The sequence below is a fragment of the Panthera uncia genome, chromosome C2, assembly GCF_023721935.1.
Source record: "Panthera uncia isolate 11264 chromosome C2, Puncia_PCG_1.0, whole genome shotgun sequence".
NCBI classification, from domain to species: domain Eukaryota; kingdom Metazoa; phylum Chordata; class Mammalia; order Carnivora; family Felidae; genus Panthera; species Panthera uncia.
Window position 1 is genome coordinate 93,026,411 of NC_064810.1, and position 12,917 is coordinate 93,039,327.

A 12,917-nucleotide genomic window follows, 5' to 3' on the forward strand; every position below is an offset into this window, starting at 1 on the left:
ATATATATGTGTGTATATATATATATATATATATATATATATATAGTTTATTCAACCAGTTGTTTACTGATAGACATTTGAATTGTTTCCAAACTTTTGCTACTATAATTAGTGCTGCAGTGAAAAGCCTCTTATCTTTGCCATTAAATCTTTGGAGTGGATCCCAAGAAGTGACACTCTTAGGTCAAAAGATAAATGAATGTGTAATTTCAATATATATTGCCAAATTTCCCCCCATGCGGTTTGTACCATTTTATACCCCCTGCTCACACACACTATCCTCTCTACCAGCAGTGTATGAAAATGCCCATTTTCCCATGGACTTAGCAACAGATTATGTTGTCCATTTTGTTTTTTTTGGTCTATCTGATAAGTGAGACATTGTTTTCAGGATAGTTTAAATTTTCATTTATCTTATGAGTGAGGATAAATGCCACTTAATAAGTTAATAAAGGACCATTTGCATTTCTTTTTCTGTGGGACGCCTGTTTGTTATCTCTAGGGCATACATAGGATTCTTGGTCTTTTTATTTTTTATTTTTAGGCACTCCCGGTATATTAAGGCTATTAAACTCTTGTCTGTGATGTATGTTGCACAGTTTCTTTTCAGTTTGTCATTTGTTTTTTCCCCATACTTATGGTGTTTGCTTTTGTCTTGTTGCTTTAGAAGCATTATTTTTATTTTTATGTAATTAAATCTATTAATCTTTTACTGATTATTACTTCAGGATTTTGAGCCATGGTTGGAAAAGTTTTCCCATTTTTAAGTTGCAGAAGAATTCATGTTTTCTTCTAATGCTGGTATGGTTTCATTTTTAAACTTTAAGTCTATGTTCTATTTTGAATTTATCCTGGTTTACAATTTGAAAAGTAAATCCAATGTAACCTTTCTTTTTCCCATGTGGCTACCCACTTACACGGTTACCCCTGATTACAAAGTACTCAGGAAGTCTGGATTAGCATTGATTTTCCTACTTGTCTGGAAATCCCTTCCGTGGTGCTGCTGAGGTGGTTGCAACTGTCTACATTTACAGCCTTAGTGTGCGTGGATGATATAAATGCCAGAAGGGCCACTTTTAAATACAGTGGTGCCATTTGTAAAGGGCTTTCTCTTCCTCTTTTTTGATCCATCACCATACCTGTGTGGCAGAATATTATCTTCCCCATTTTGCATATGAGGAAACTGAGTCTCGGATGAACTGTCTGGCCCAGGATCACGCTGTGCCATCCACCTCTCAGTCCTGACTCAGTGCTTCCCCTGCCCTGGGGTGGGGCCACTTCCTCCCTGCACAAGGACTTGGTCAGGCATGGGGCGGTGGAGGAGCACTGATCTGGGGGTTGAGAGCTCTGCCTTGCTGGCTACTGGCTATGCAACCTCAGACAACCCCTCTTTGCCACCTGAGTCTCCGCATCTGTGTGTAAAGAAGTGGTTGTAAATAGGCCGGCATTTCTCAGTTTAGTAACCCCGCCTCCTTTTGAGGAACACAGACCCGTCCTGTTGCCTTGCTCAGGTCTGACTGCCCTCCCCACCATATGGCTGATGCCTAAATATCCACACCAACCAAGGTTTTTTGGTATTTTTTTTAAGTTTATTTATTTATTTTGAGAGAGAGAAAGAGCGAGTGCGTGCGTGTGTGTACACGCAAGCAGAGGAGGGAGGGGCAGAGAGAGAGAGAGAGAGAGAGAGAGAGAGAGAGAATGAATCTTAAGCAGGCTCCACACTCAGCACGGAGACCAACACTGGGCTTGTTCCCACGACCCTGGGACTATGGACGGATATCAAGAGTTGGTTACTCAACCCGCTGAGCCACCGAGGCGCCCCAGTTTTTTGGTGTGTCTATTCCAAAACACAACAAAGTAAGGTTCTTTAAATTTCCTAAATGTAAACTTACAATATTAAATAAGGTTTTTAAGACATGCATGCTCCTTGAAAGTAGCATATGTCCCCTCCCCCTAAGATGTGGTACTCTCTAAAGTTTTTCCCTGTCCTAGATTTTTGTGTGATTCAAAAAAACCAGACCTGGCAATCAGGATCTACTATCTCAATTATGATTGATTGGCTATGTTTTTCCCCCAAGGGAGGGATTCATTAACATGCAAATGTTCTTTCCCTCTTCTCCCGGAGGCAGAATGGTGAATTCCACAGATCCTAGGCATGTCACAAATGTCTGGTCATTGATTGCTATTTTGCCAGGCTCTGTCCTGATAGTTTATGGGTGACTTAGATGTGCTTTCTGTACCCAAAGAGCCTCAGTTTTAAGGGGGGCAGCAAACATAGGAACAAACAATTTAGGTAAGTGTGGTCAGTGCCATGATAGAGACATAACAAGGTGCTTTGGAAGCACCTATACCCTGCAGAGTGGGAAAGGTAATCCAGAAACGCCTTCTGGAGGAGGCCGCTGACCTTGAGCTGTCTTTAGGGAAGGATGGAAGTTAATGGGACAAAGAAGGAGAAAGGGATTCTAGGCACCAGTGGCCTTCTCTTTTACAATCTTTACACACTATATCTCATTTAATCTCTATAGCTATCCTGCAAATTGCTATTATTTCCCTTTCACAAATCAGAAAACCAAGGACTGAGAGTGCTAAACAGACTACCTACGGTCACACAGCTAATAAGTTCCAAACTGGAACTTAAACCCAGGCCCATTTGATTTCAATGCTCATGCTCTGTAAATGGCTCAGTGTCAAAAGGTTTCTAAACTTCTCTCGGCCAGGCAATCCTTTCTCAGAGTGATGCACATTCGACTGGCTCCATTCAGCTTCTTGGGAGAATCAAGCATTTTTTTTTTTCCTGCCTGAGACCCACCAATTGGCCTGATAGAGAGGTTGTCTGGCACACACCTTTGTTACAATAAAATCAATCATGGGAGCGGGCCCACTGCTTGGAAGGCACGGTATTGGAAGATTCCTTATTTCATCACCCTTATTCTTTTCATGCAGGCATGAAACAAGCTTTTACAATGGGACTTCTCTCCCTTTTCTCTCCCCTTCCAGCTGTGGTCCCCAAAACTGAGAACAAAACTAAAAATATGCCCATTTTCCAAAGCGAGGTGTTTACAGTCTCCTCAGAGCTTACAAAAGAGATGCCCCGGTTCCAGTTGTGTAAGCCTTAGTTCACTATCTGACTGCAGGACATGAGAAGCTGAAGACTCCAGGATGCTTGACTCATCCTTGAAAAATGAAGGCCTAAAGCAATGGCCGGAGCCGCTTACCTCCAACAGCAGAGTGATGAGAGGTGTGTTTTCACAAATGCGGGGTTATATAAGCAAGCATTTCCCCTGGACAGATACGGTCCGTGGGGAAAGACCCGGCCTGGCCCAAGTTTTTTTCCACCTTAGAGAACTACTTGGAAAAGAGATGGGACCTCAAAGGAAAAGAATCTGTGTAGAATGGGCCGCCAAATACTCAGGGGCTGCAGGTAGTAAGTGCAAAGTCTAGGAAAACGCATTGCGCAGGTCACAACTGTTGCAACTAAAGATTCTCACTGATAAATCTTTGAGAAATTCAGAAGTGTATCCTTCAAGAGAAAGAAAAAGGCTTAAACTTTCTTCTTGTCCAGATAGCCACACCACCAAACCATAGCTCTTAAGTCGGAACTTCTCTGCTCCTTCCTTTTTTCTGCAGCCCCCCTGCATTTTCAGGACAACCCTGGAGGAGCCAGAGGCAGCTACTAAAGTTGGGGGAGGGGCACACTTGGAGCCCCCTGGCACGCAAACTCATCCCACAACCTTTTCTCTTTGCTCAAGAAGCAACACAGGCGTCCTGACACTTTGACAGAATTTTCGGGTTACTTTTTTCCTTCCTCACTAGACTGTGAATACTCTGAGGTCAAATTGATCTCTGTGTGCATTTCTGGGTGAACTCATCTAATAGCAAAAGAATCCCAAGCCAATTAATTAACATGACTTCTTATTCATGAATGTGGAAGGATCAACCAAGTATCCCCCCAAATGAATAAAACAAATAACATCACAGAAAACCAGATGGGATGAGTACTTAGAAACAACTGACCCAGAAATGGAAATACAAGGAACACAAGAAAGTTTTCCTCCGCCTAAGGAAACTTGAATCCCCACACTGAAAGGGTCAACTGTAAGCCAGGCAGGATGCTCATGTGGAAAAGCTCATACTTAGACACATCCTGAAGAAATTTCAGAACTCTAAAGGATATAGAGAAAATCCTAAAAGCTTCCAGAGGGAAAACAAAACAGAAGAGTTCACCTACAAAGAAATTAACTTGAATGGGACCTACCCAGGGTTTCAGTAAGTTTAGCAGCAGGAATAATCTTAAACTGTATCCCTCATCAGCCATGAGAGTCCTTTGCTATTCCTGGTTTCATGTAATGACAAGACTAGACCAGATGATTTCTGGGGTCTTTTTTGGCTCGAATCTGCTTCCAATTCTTGTCCCTAAACTGCAAAGCTGATCTTGCCATTGGAGCTTACCCAATAAACCCCACAAAGCCACTTCACTCCATAATTCTACAATATGCACCACTGACTTTTTTTTTTTTTTTTACTGGCTTATGCTTTAAAGGAGCATGTGTAGGGGAGCCGGGGTGGCTCAGTCAGTTAAGCAACTGACTTCGGCTCAGGTCGTGATCTCACAGTTCATGGGTTCTAGCCCCACGTCAGGCTCTGTGCTGATGGTTGGAGCCTGCCCCACGTTCTGTGTCTCCCTCTCTCCCTGCCCCTCTCACACTCACACGCCGTCTCTCAAAATAAATAAATGTTTAAAAATAAAAAATAAATAAAATAAAATAAGTTCTTACTGAAAAGGGTGTACAGTGAAAAGTATATCTTCTCCCTGACCTCTCCCAACCAGTTTCTTCTCTCAGATGCAATAACTATTACCAGTATTTATCTGGAGCTTATTTTATTTTATTTTATTTTATTTTATTTTATTTTATTTTATTTTTAATGTTTATTTCTGAGAGAGAGAGAGAGAGAGACAGAGCATGAGTGGGGGAGGGGCAGAGAGAGAGGGGGACACAGAGTCTGAAGCAGGCTCCAGGCTCTGAGCTATCAGCACAGAGCCCGACGCAGGGCTCGAACTCACAGACTGCGAGATCATAACCTGAGCTCGTACTCACAGACTGCGAGATCATGACCTGAGTCGAAGCTGGACGCTCAACCGACTGAGCCACCCAGGCACCCCTGGAGCTAATTTTATACATGTGTAAGTATATATGCATTTACTTTCTGAACACATGCTAATTCATCCATTCAGTCTTCTTTCTTGAGAACAGAAATAGTGTTTTCAAGTATAGTTCTGTAAACAGAAAACGCACAGTAAATGTCTGTTGGATTAATCTACCAACAAACACTCGTGAGCACCATACAACGTTACAGAATTCTGAATAGATCATTCAGATCTTCTATTCCAGAGTTTATCGGACTGTGAAAAACAGAACTCTAGTTCCATGTGAATGTAATGTGTAGTACAACATCGACAAAACACATGGGGAAATGCTCAGTTAAACACAATTAAACAACGTTACCTCACATGGGGACTTTTCGGTCTTTGTGAACTTTCATTCATTGGTTTACAAAAATGTACAGCATTTCCTAAACATACTGCACGATAGAGCATTTTTACTTACCAACTCAAGAAAGCATATTGAGTCTTTAGTTCTATTTACTGGCTTCCAAAGAATGCAGTGGATAAAGAACATGTTAAATCATACCAGGAGGATTTAATCAATTAGCCATATCCAGAATGTGAGAAATTCTACAAGATAAGCTACCAGTTTCTTCAACAATAAAGAAGTAGCATTAACCAAAGGGGATAGGACTGTTGAGGGAATAAAAAGACTTAAGAGAAAAATCAATCAAATATAATGTGTAGACCTTTTTGGATTGTGATTCAAACAAATAAAATGTAAATGGACATTTTTGAGAAAGCAAAGAAAATTGAACATGAGCTGGGTATTAAAAATGTAAGCATTAACTACTTAAAATTTTTATCATTGTTAATTTCATTGGGTTTGAAAATGGTATTATGGTTATGTTTTTATCTGCTAACAGTGTCAACCCAAATAAAAAGGTAAACTGAGACAAGCTTAAATTACTAGTAATAGAGTTTATTCAGGCATAGCAGAGGAACTGGAATTTGAAAAATGTATGTTGTAGAAACTACAGCTGAGTCTGTTTGGGGTGGACTGTATTTATGAGCAGGGAGTGCAAAGAGGGTGGAGTCTAGCCAGAGTTCATGCAGTAAGTTCATTGGCTTGAGAAGGGGCAGGGTTTCTTGGTGGATGTTCATTGGTCAGGAGATAAGTTTGTGTTTTCTGTAAATCAGGTATTTACAGGAAATCAATCTCTCAGTTCTTAAGTTTTCTTTTCCTGAGGGTGTCTGCCTGAGATTCTCCATTTCATTTCCTCTGGTTCTATTTTAGATTGCAATTCTTTCAGGAAACATACATACTGAAATATTTCCAGGTAAAATGATAAAACTTCTAGGATTTTCTTTTAAATATATACTGGTAGTGCTTTTTTTCTCAGTATGAGTTTTTGTTACATGGATATGTTAACTTTGTAAACATTTCTTGTCCTTTACACATATGATTTGTGTACTTTTTGTGTATAAGTTCTACTTCAAAAATATTACAAAACATTTAATTTGTTGTATTTTTTAATTTACAAGTAATACAAACAGATGGTTAAAAATTCGGTTCTTACTTAAAAGGATATACAGTGAAAAGTATATCTTCTCCCTGACCCCTCCCGACCGGGTTTCTTCTCTCAGATGCAATAACTATTACCAGTATTTACCTGGAGCTAATTTTATACATGTATAAATATATGTGCAAGCATGGCTTGGAGATAAATCCATGTCAGTATACATAGATTTTCTAACTTTTAATAGTTCTATGTTATTTTACTGTAAGCATTATCATACTTAATTTGAGAAGTCACTAATACTGGACCTTATTAGGTGGCTTACAGTTTTTATGACTCTACATAGTGCTCGCATGACTGTCCTTACCCTCAGGTCTTAATATTTATGGGTTTTGAAATGTTAATAGATCTGGCCAAATTGTTCTCCAAGATGTTTGCACTAATTAACCTCGGTTTCCCCCACCAGTATATAATAGAGTGCTCAAGTTCACGATATACTGTTGCATACATAATAATGCCCTCAAGAGGGAGATATTTCCTAAACAAACTCACCTTTGATTGTAACAGTTCTTATTCGTATACCTTAAACAAGGAAGACGTGGTTTATTTACATATAAAATTAATACTGAGAAATGTCAACTGAAGTACTTCCAGAATAAACTGTTTTCCCTTCTAAATGGTGCGATAAATAAATATAAATTTCAGAAAAATAAAATCAGAAAGAAAACGGAATTATCCTTATTTAACAAGAAGGCTAATGAGGTAAACTGAAACTTTTGAAAGACTGGCTTTTTTACTTGGATGCCATTTCTCTCTGACTCTATTTTTAGTCCCTGGTTCCTCCTCTGCTAGATCTTGCTGTTGTTTGTTTTAAAAATGTATATGAGTTCAAGCCCCACATTGGGTGTGGAGATTACTTTAAAAAAAAAAATCTTAAAAAAATAAAATAAAAATCCATATAAACTTTATGTGGCAGACTTTTTCTTATTGACAGTGAAGCCTGTGTTTGGTTCAGGCTCAGTATTTAAGTGCTGAGCAGAGCCAGCAGCTGAGAAGGAACTTCTGGTGTGGGGTTAGTTTGTGGTCATCTGGGAAAAACAGTGGAGCAAAGGTGACTAGTCCTTGGAGAGAAGTAAGTGGCTGTTCAGGGGAAACTTTGTAACCTTTAGTGGCTTCTTTAGTAAGGATCTAAAGCTCTCTCCAGATAAAATGCACATGCGCAAGTAACAATATTTTGCATACAATTTTAGGGGAGGAAAAGTTCTTTCTTCCCTTCTAGGTTCTTTGGCTAGTCTAATACTTAAATTGACATAGGACAGGTTAACAAGAGAAAAAACAAATTTATTTTTTTCAACGTTTTTTTTTTTGTTTTTTTTTGTTTTTTTTTTTTTTTTAATTTATTTTTGGGACAGAGAGAGACAGAGCATGAACGGGGGAGGGGCAGAGAGAGAGGGAGACACAGAATCCGAAACAGGCTCCAGGCTCCGAGCCATCAGCCCAGAGCCTGACTCGGGGCTCGAACTCACAGACTGCGAGATCGTGACCTGGCTGAAGTCGGACGCCTAACCGACTGCGCCACCCAGGCGCCCCGAGAAAAAACAAATTTAATTTTGCATGGACAGGAGCCCCATGAAAATATGAAACTCAAAGAAGTGACGAAGGCAGGAAGCTTTTATGCCTTTTAGACAAGGAAACGATGAATTTATGAAGAATTGGCAAGCCAAAGGGGTTTGGGCCTCTGGTACTAAATTAGTTAAGTAACCAGTTTTGTTTATGCAGCCTTCTCAGCCCTAAACTCTGTCTCTGGGGATAAGGATCCCTTCTACCCTCCTGGTACAACAAAAGTGACTTACATATGGGGAATGTATTTCCTGCTTTCAGGAGACAGAGGAGATTCTGATTGCCCTTCTTGCCTTGGCTGTTCCCAAGTAATTTTAATTCAAAAAAATCATAATATAATATGCCAAAGAAGCATGTTTTGGGGTGGCACGTTATCACCCCTTCAAATCCGTATGTTTTATAAGCCCTTTCCGGCCCTTGGCCTAGAAGGCCTACACAAGAAACTACATATATATTATAAACATATATATATATATATATATATATATATATATATATATATAATTAGATATATAATATACATAATTATTTGTTGTTTATCTGAAATTGAAATTTACTTGGACATTCTGTATATATATATATACTTTCTATATACATTATATAACAAAATAGAATATGAAATATAAAAATACATTTATATTTCATAACCCAAATCTAAGGCAAGAGCAGATCTTGCAAAAACTATGACTATGCTACCTTTGGGTCCTATCTGGCTTCAAAAAGAAAAGAAAAGAAAAAGGAAAGGCACAGAAAAGCATCCACTGTGTGTGTGTGTGTGTGTGTGTGTGTGTGTGTGTATAGTGTATATACATTTTATAGTTTTACTAACCCTCGTGGAAATATTTCTAGCTTCATGAAGGGCTGTAATTGGATATTATTTCCACTAGATGGAGCTATATCTTTGTTACTGGAGAATTTTATGAATTTTCTAAAAGGAATGTTTCAGAGATGATGAATTTTAAGGTGAAATAGAAAAGAACTGCATATTAAAATTGTTTTTGGAGCAGTCATGTTATTCCTAACTTTTAAAATATCTTGAGTTGTTAATACAGGTGCATTTGCACAGATCTTATATTTTTGGCATGCTATTGATATGAAACATATTTAATAAAACTATGCTTTTTTGTGACCCCCTTCAAAAAGACCCAAGCCAAACTTTTCTCCTAGAAGGATAGCTGTTAATAGTATTTCAGTTAGGGTATTTCAAGATACAGGTCCACAATCACTTGTTTGTGATTCTGAAATCTAAAAACCAGGTTTTGCAAATAATAAAACCAAAAAATTTAGTTAAATTTGAATTCTAGATAAACCCTGAATAGCATTTCTAGTGTAAGTATGTTCAGTGCAATATTTAGGACATACACAAAAAAATTAGTTGTTGTTTACCTGAAATTCAAATTTAATTGGACATTCTGTATTTTATCACGGAACCCATTCTGCAAACCAAAGATTTTGTAACTTATTTGATTGGAAAGTGTAACTTATACTGATGTGATGCTATTTATAGTCTTTTCCCCACTTGGTGTGAATATTTGTATGAGTTCTGCAGAAATATTAACACATTTGATGATAGATACCACCCTGACTTTACTGGAGGTATTACATAATATAAGGTATTTGTGCCATACTATCTTTTCAAAATTAGAAAAGTACTGCATTCAAGGGGCACCCGAGTGGCTCAGTCTGTTCGCGTCTGACTTCGACTCAGGTCATGATCTCGCGGTTCGTGAGTTCGAGCCCCGGTGTCAGGCTCTGTGCTGACCGCTCAGTACCTGGAGCCTGCTTTGGATTCTGTGTTTACCTCTCTCTCTGCTCCCTCCCCCTCATATTCTGTCTCTCTCTCTCAAAAATAAACATTAAAAAAAAAAAAAAAAGTACTGCATTCAAAAATACAGTTGCCTCCAAGGCTTTTATTTATCTGTCTGTCTATCTATCCATCTATCTAATTTTATTTTTTAGAAAGAGACCAAGCGTATGCTAGTGGGGCAGAGGGGGAAAGAGAGAGAATCTTAAGCAGGTTCCACACTCAACACAGAGCCTGATGTGGGGCTCCGTCTCACAACCCTGGGATCATGAAATGAACCGAAATCAAGAGTCAGATGCTCAACCGACTGAACCACTGAGGCACTCCTCCAAGGCTTTTAGAAAAGAGATTATGAATCTGTAATAAATTATTTTTAGTAAATAAGAAAAATAGTTATGCCAAAGGTTACTTCTGAAGGCACTATTAGAAATTTTGAAAATCCATCATCAGTTCATTGTGGGTAATATGACTAGAAATAAACCTTCTAATTTCCTTTTGAAAAGTGTGTCTCAGTTTTATGCTGTCTTCAAAAAGCAGAAAAATAATGCAAAGGAAGGTGCCGCTACAATTCAAACTGCAGAAGTGGTAGAGAAATCATTTGGTCCTTTTCAGACAGAAAAATCAACTTAGTCTCTGAAAGAGAGATGACCCTCTTTCCTTTCCTTCTAACAAAACAGACCCTATGGAGGAGACTGCCTAACTTCCTTGGCATTATATTCCAGAATGCTGTTATTTTGCTACTTAGGAAATGCGCTCTCATTTGTCTTAAACTTGTTTGCATTCAGTAGATATTTAATAGAGTTAATGTTAATGACGAGAGAACTGCTCATCAACATTTTCACAAATACACCTTTACCTTATTGAATACCTATTGATTTTCTTCTCAGATTTCTATTTTCAGCCTATAAATAAATATGAGATTATAAATACTCTGATAATAGGGGCGCCTGCGTGGCTCAGTCGGTTAAGTATCTGACCTCAGCTCAGGTCGTGATCTCATGGTCCATGAGTTTGAGCCCCACATCAGGCTCTGTGCTGACAGCTCAGAGCCTGGAGCCTGCTGCGGATTCTGTGTCTCCCTCTCTCTCTGCACCTCCCCTGCTTGCACTCTGCCTCTCTCTCTCTCTCTCAAAAATAAATAGACATTAAATTTTTTTTAAATAAATAAATACTCTGATAATTGAAAAATAAATAATATTAGATTATAAATAATAAATAATATGAGATTATACATCATCTCAGTTCCCTTCAAAATTCTTCCATTGTAACCATTTACCAAACTTTATCATTATTAATAAAAAATTACCCTTAATCTTGTACATATATATATATACAAGATTACAAACACACACACATACACACACACATCCAAGAATTATGCTCCAGACCAGTGTTGGTGTTTATGATGTGTCCAGTAGGTCTTTCCCTGATGGGTCTTTTTTACCACATCAATTTCTTCTACCAACTTTGAAAATAAGTTTTTCTCAGCAAGTTACTTAGAGTTCCTTTTTTGTTTGGTATATATGGATATACTGCATGCAACTTTATAAATGCTTAAGTTACAAATGTGTGGTTTATTGTTACTCTGCATAAATGCTTGATGCCTAAAAATGATATTTTCTCCTTATGTGACTCAAGTAGGGAGAATAAGCTATTGTGACTTTTTTTTTTAACGGAGAAAACTTGGAAGTTGGATTTGAACTTGAGATGTTTTCCTCCATTATTAAAGAGACAAACAAAAACAAAATTCTGTGGTGATTTTTTTTTTTTCCTGTCTTGCATTATAAAAGCCATCCCTGTATCTGTAGCTGCCTGGATTTTGATTTGGGTATTTTGTCTGGATTTTCGTTTATGCGAGGATGATACAGACATCATTTCATTGTGCAAGGAAATAGACATTGTATAGTAGTTTAGAATGAAGCTCTGGAGAGAACCTGAGTTTGTCTCCAGGAGCTCCCTCAGTGTAAACTGAGGGCAAGGAAATCCATTCGGAGGGCTTCTTGTGACAGCTTATTGTGAATGTGACAGAAGACAGAATTGTTATTCATAATTCCCCTTCACGTTATAAAGAGGGCTTCTAATTTGCTGATGACAGGTATACAAGTATGCAGTTTGCAGGTGAGAGACTGGAGGAAGGAAAGGCAGCCAGCGGGGCTAGGTGCTTTTGGGGGGATGAGAGCGATGAGGAAAACCCCAGACGGCAGCAACACTAGAGGGGCTGGGGAGAGTCAGCTTGGATTTGAATGCTTGCAGCAGTTTGCTGAGAATGTGTCATGTAGGACCTTTTTTCTGTTTCCCCTCTGAGATCTGTAGTAATCTATCTATATATTTTTTAACCTCAAAATGCTGAGAATGACTGTGTTTCTTGTGTAAAACAGGGGCAGGGGCCTGAGTCCTCACTGGTATTTGGAGAAGACAGAGTCAGCCTGTAAGGATGAGTGACAGCCTATATATTCATTATAAAGGAAAACGGTGCACTGCCTGGCAGGCCCAGGGGTCTAAAAGCCTCTCTGCACCCGCTGTCTGAGAGAGAAGAAGGTGTTTTGTAATAGGGAACAAGAGTGGACATTTATGACATTTGAACAGAGTTGTATCCGCAAAGGTCTGTGCTACAGCAATTAGAGATGGAATAGCTGGCGATTAGCAGTATAATTAAAGAAGACATTGTTTCTTAAAGTCTGAGACTTGAACAATTGGACACAGAAAGACTATGAATTCACACATAACATAATGAAATGAAATGTTTGAGGGAGGACTCAGCCTAGCATGTGATCTGGCTCCGTGAGGGGCACAGAGAGGTAGCAGTGGATGATATGGGCTATGAGAATACAAGAACCGAGATGGGGCCAAGCTTCCCTAGTAATGTACC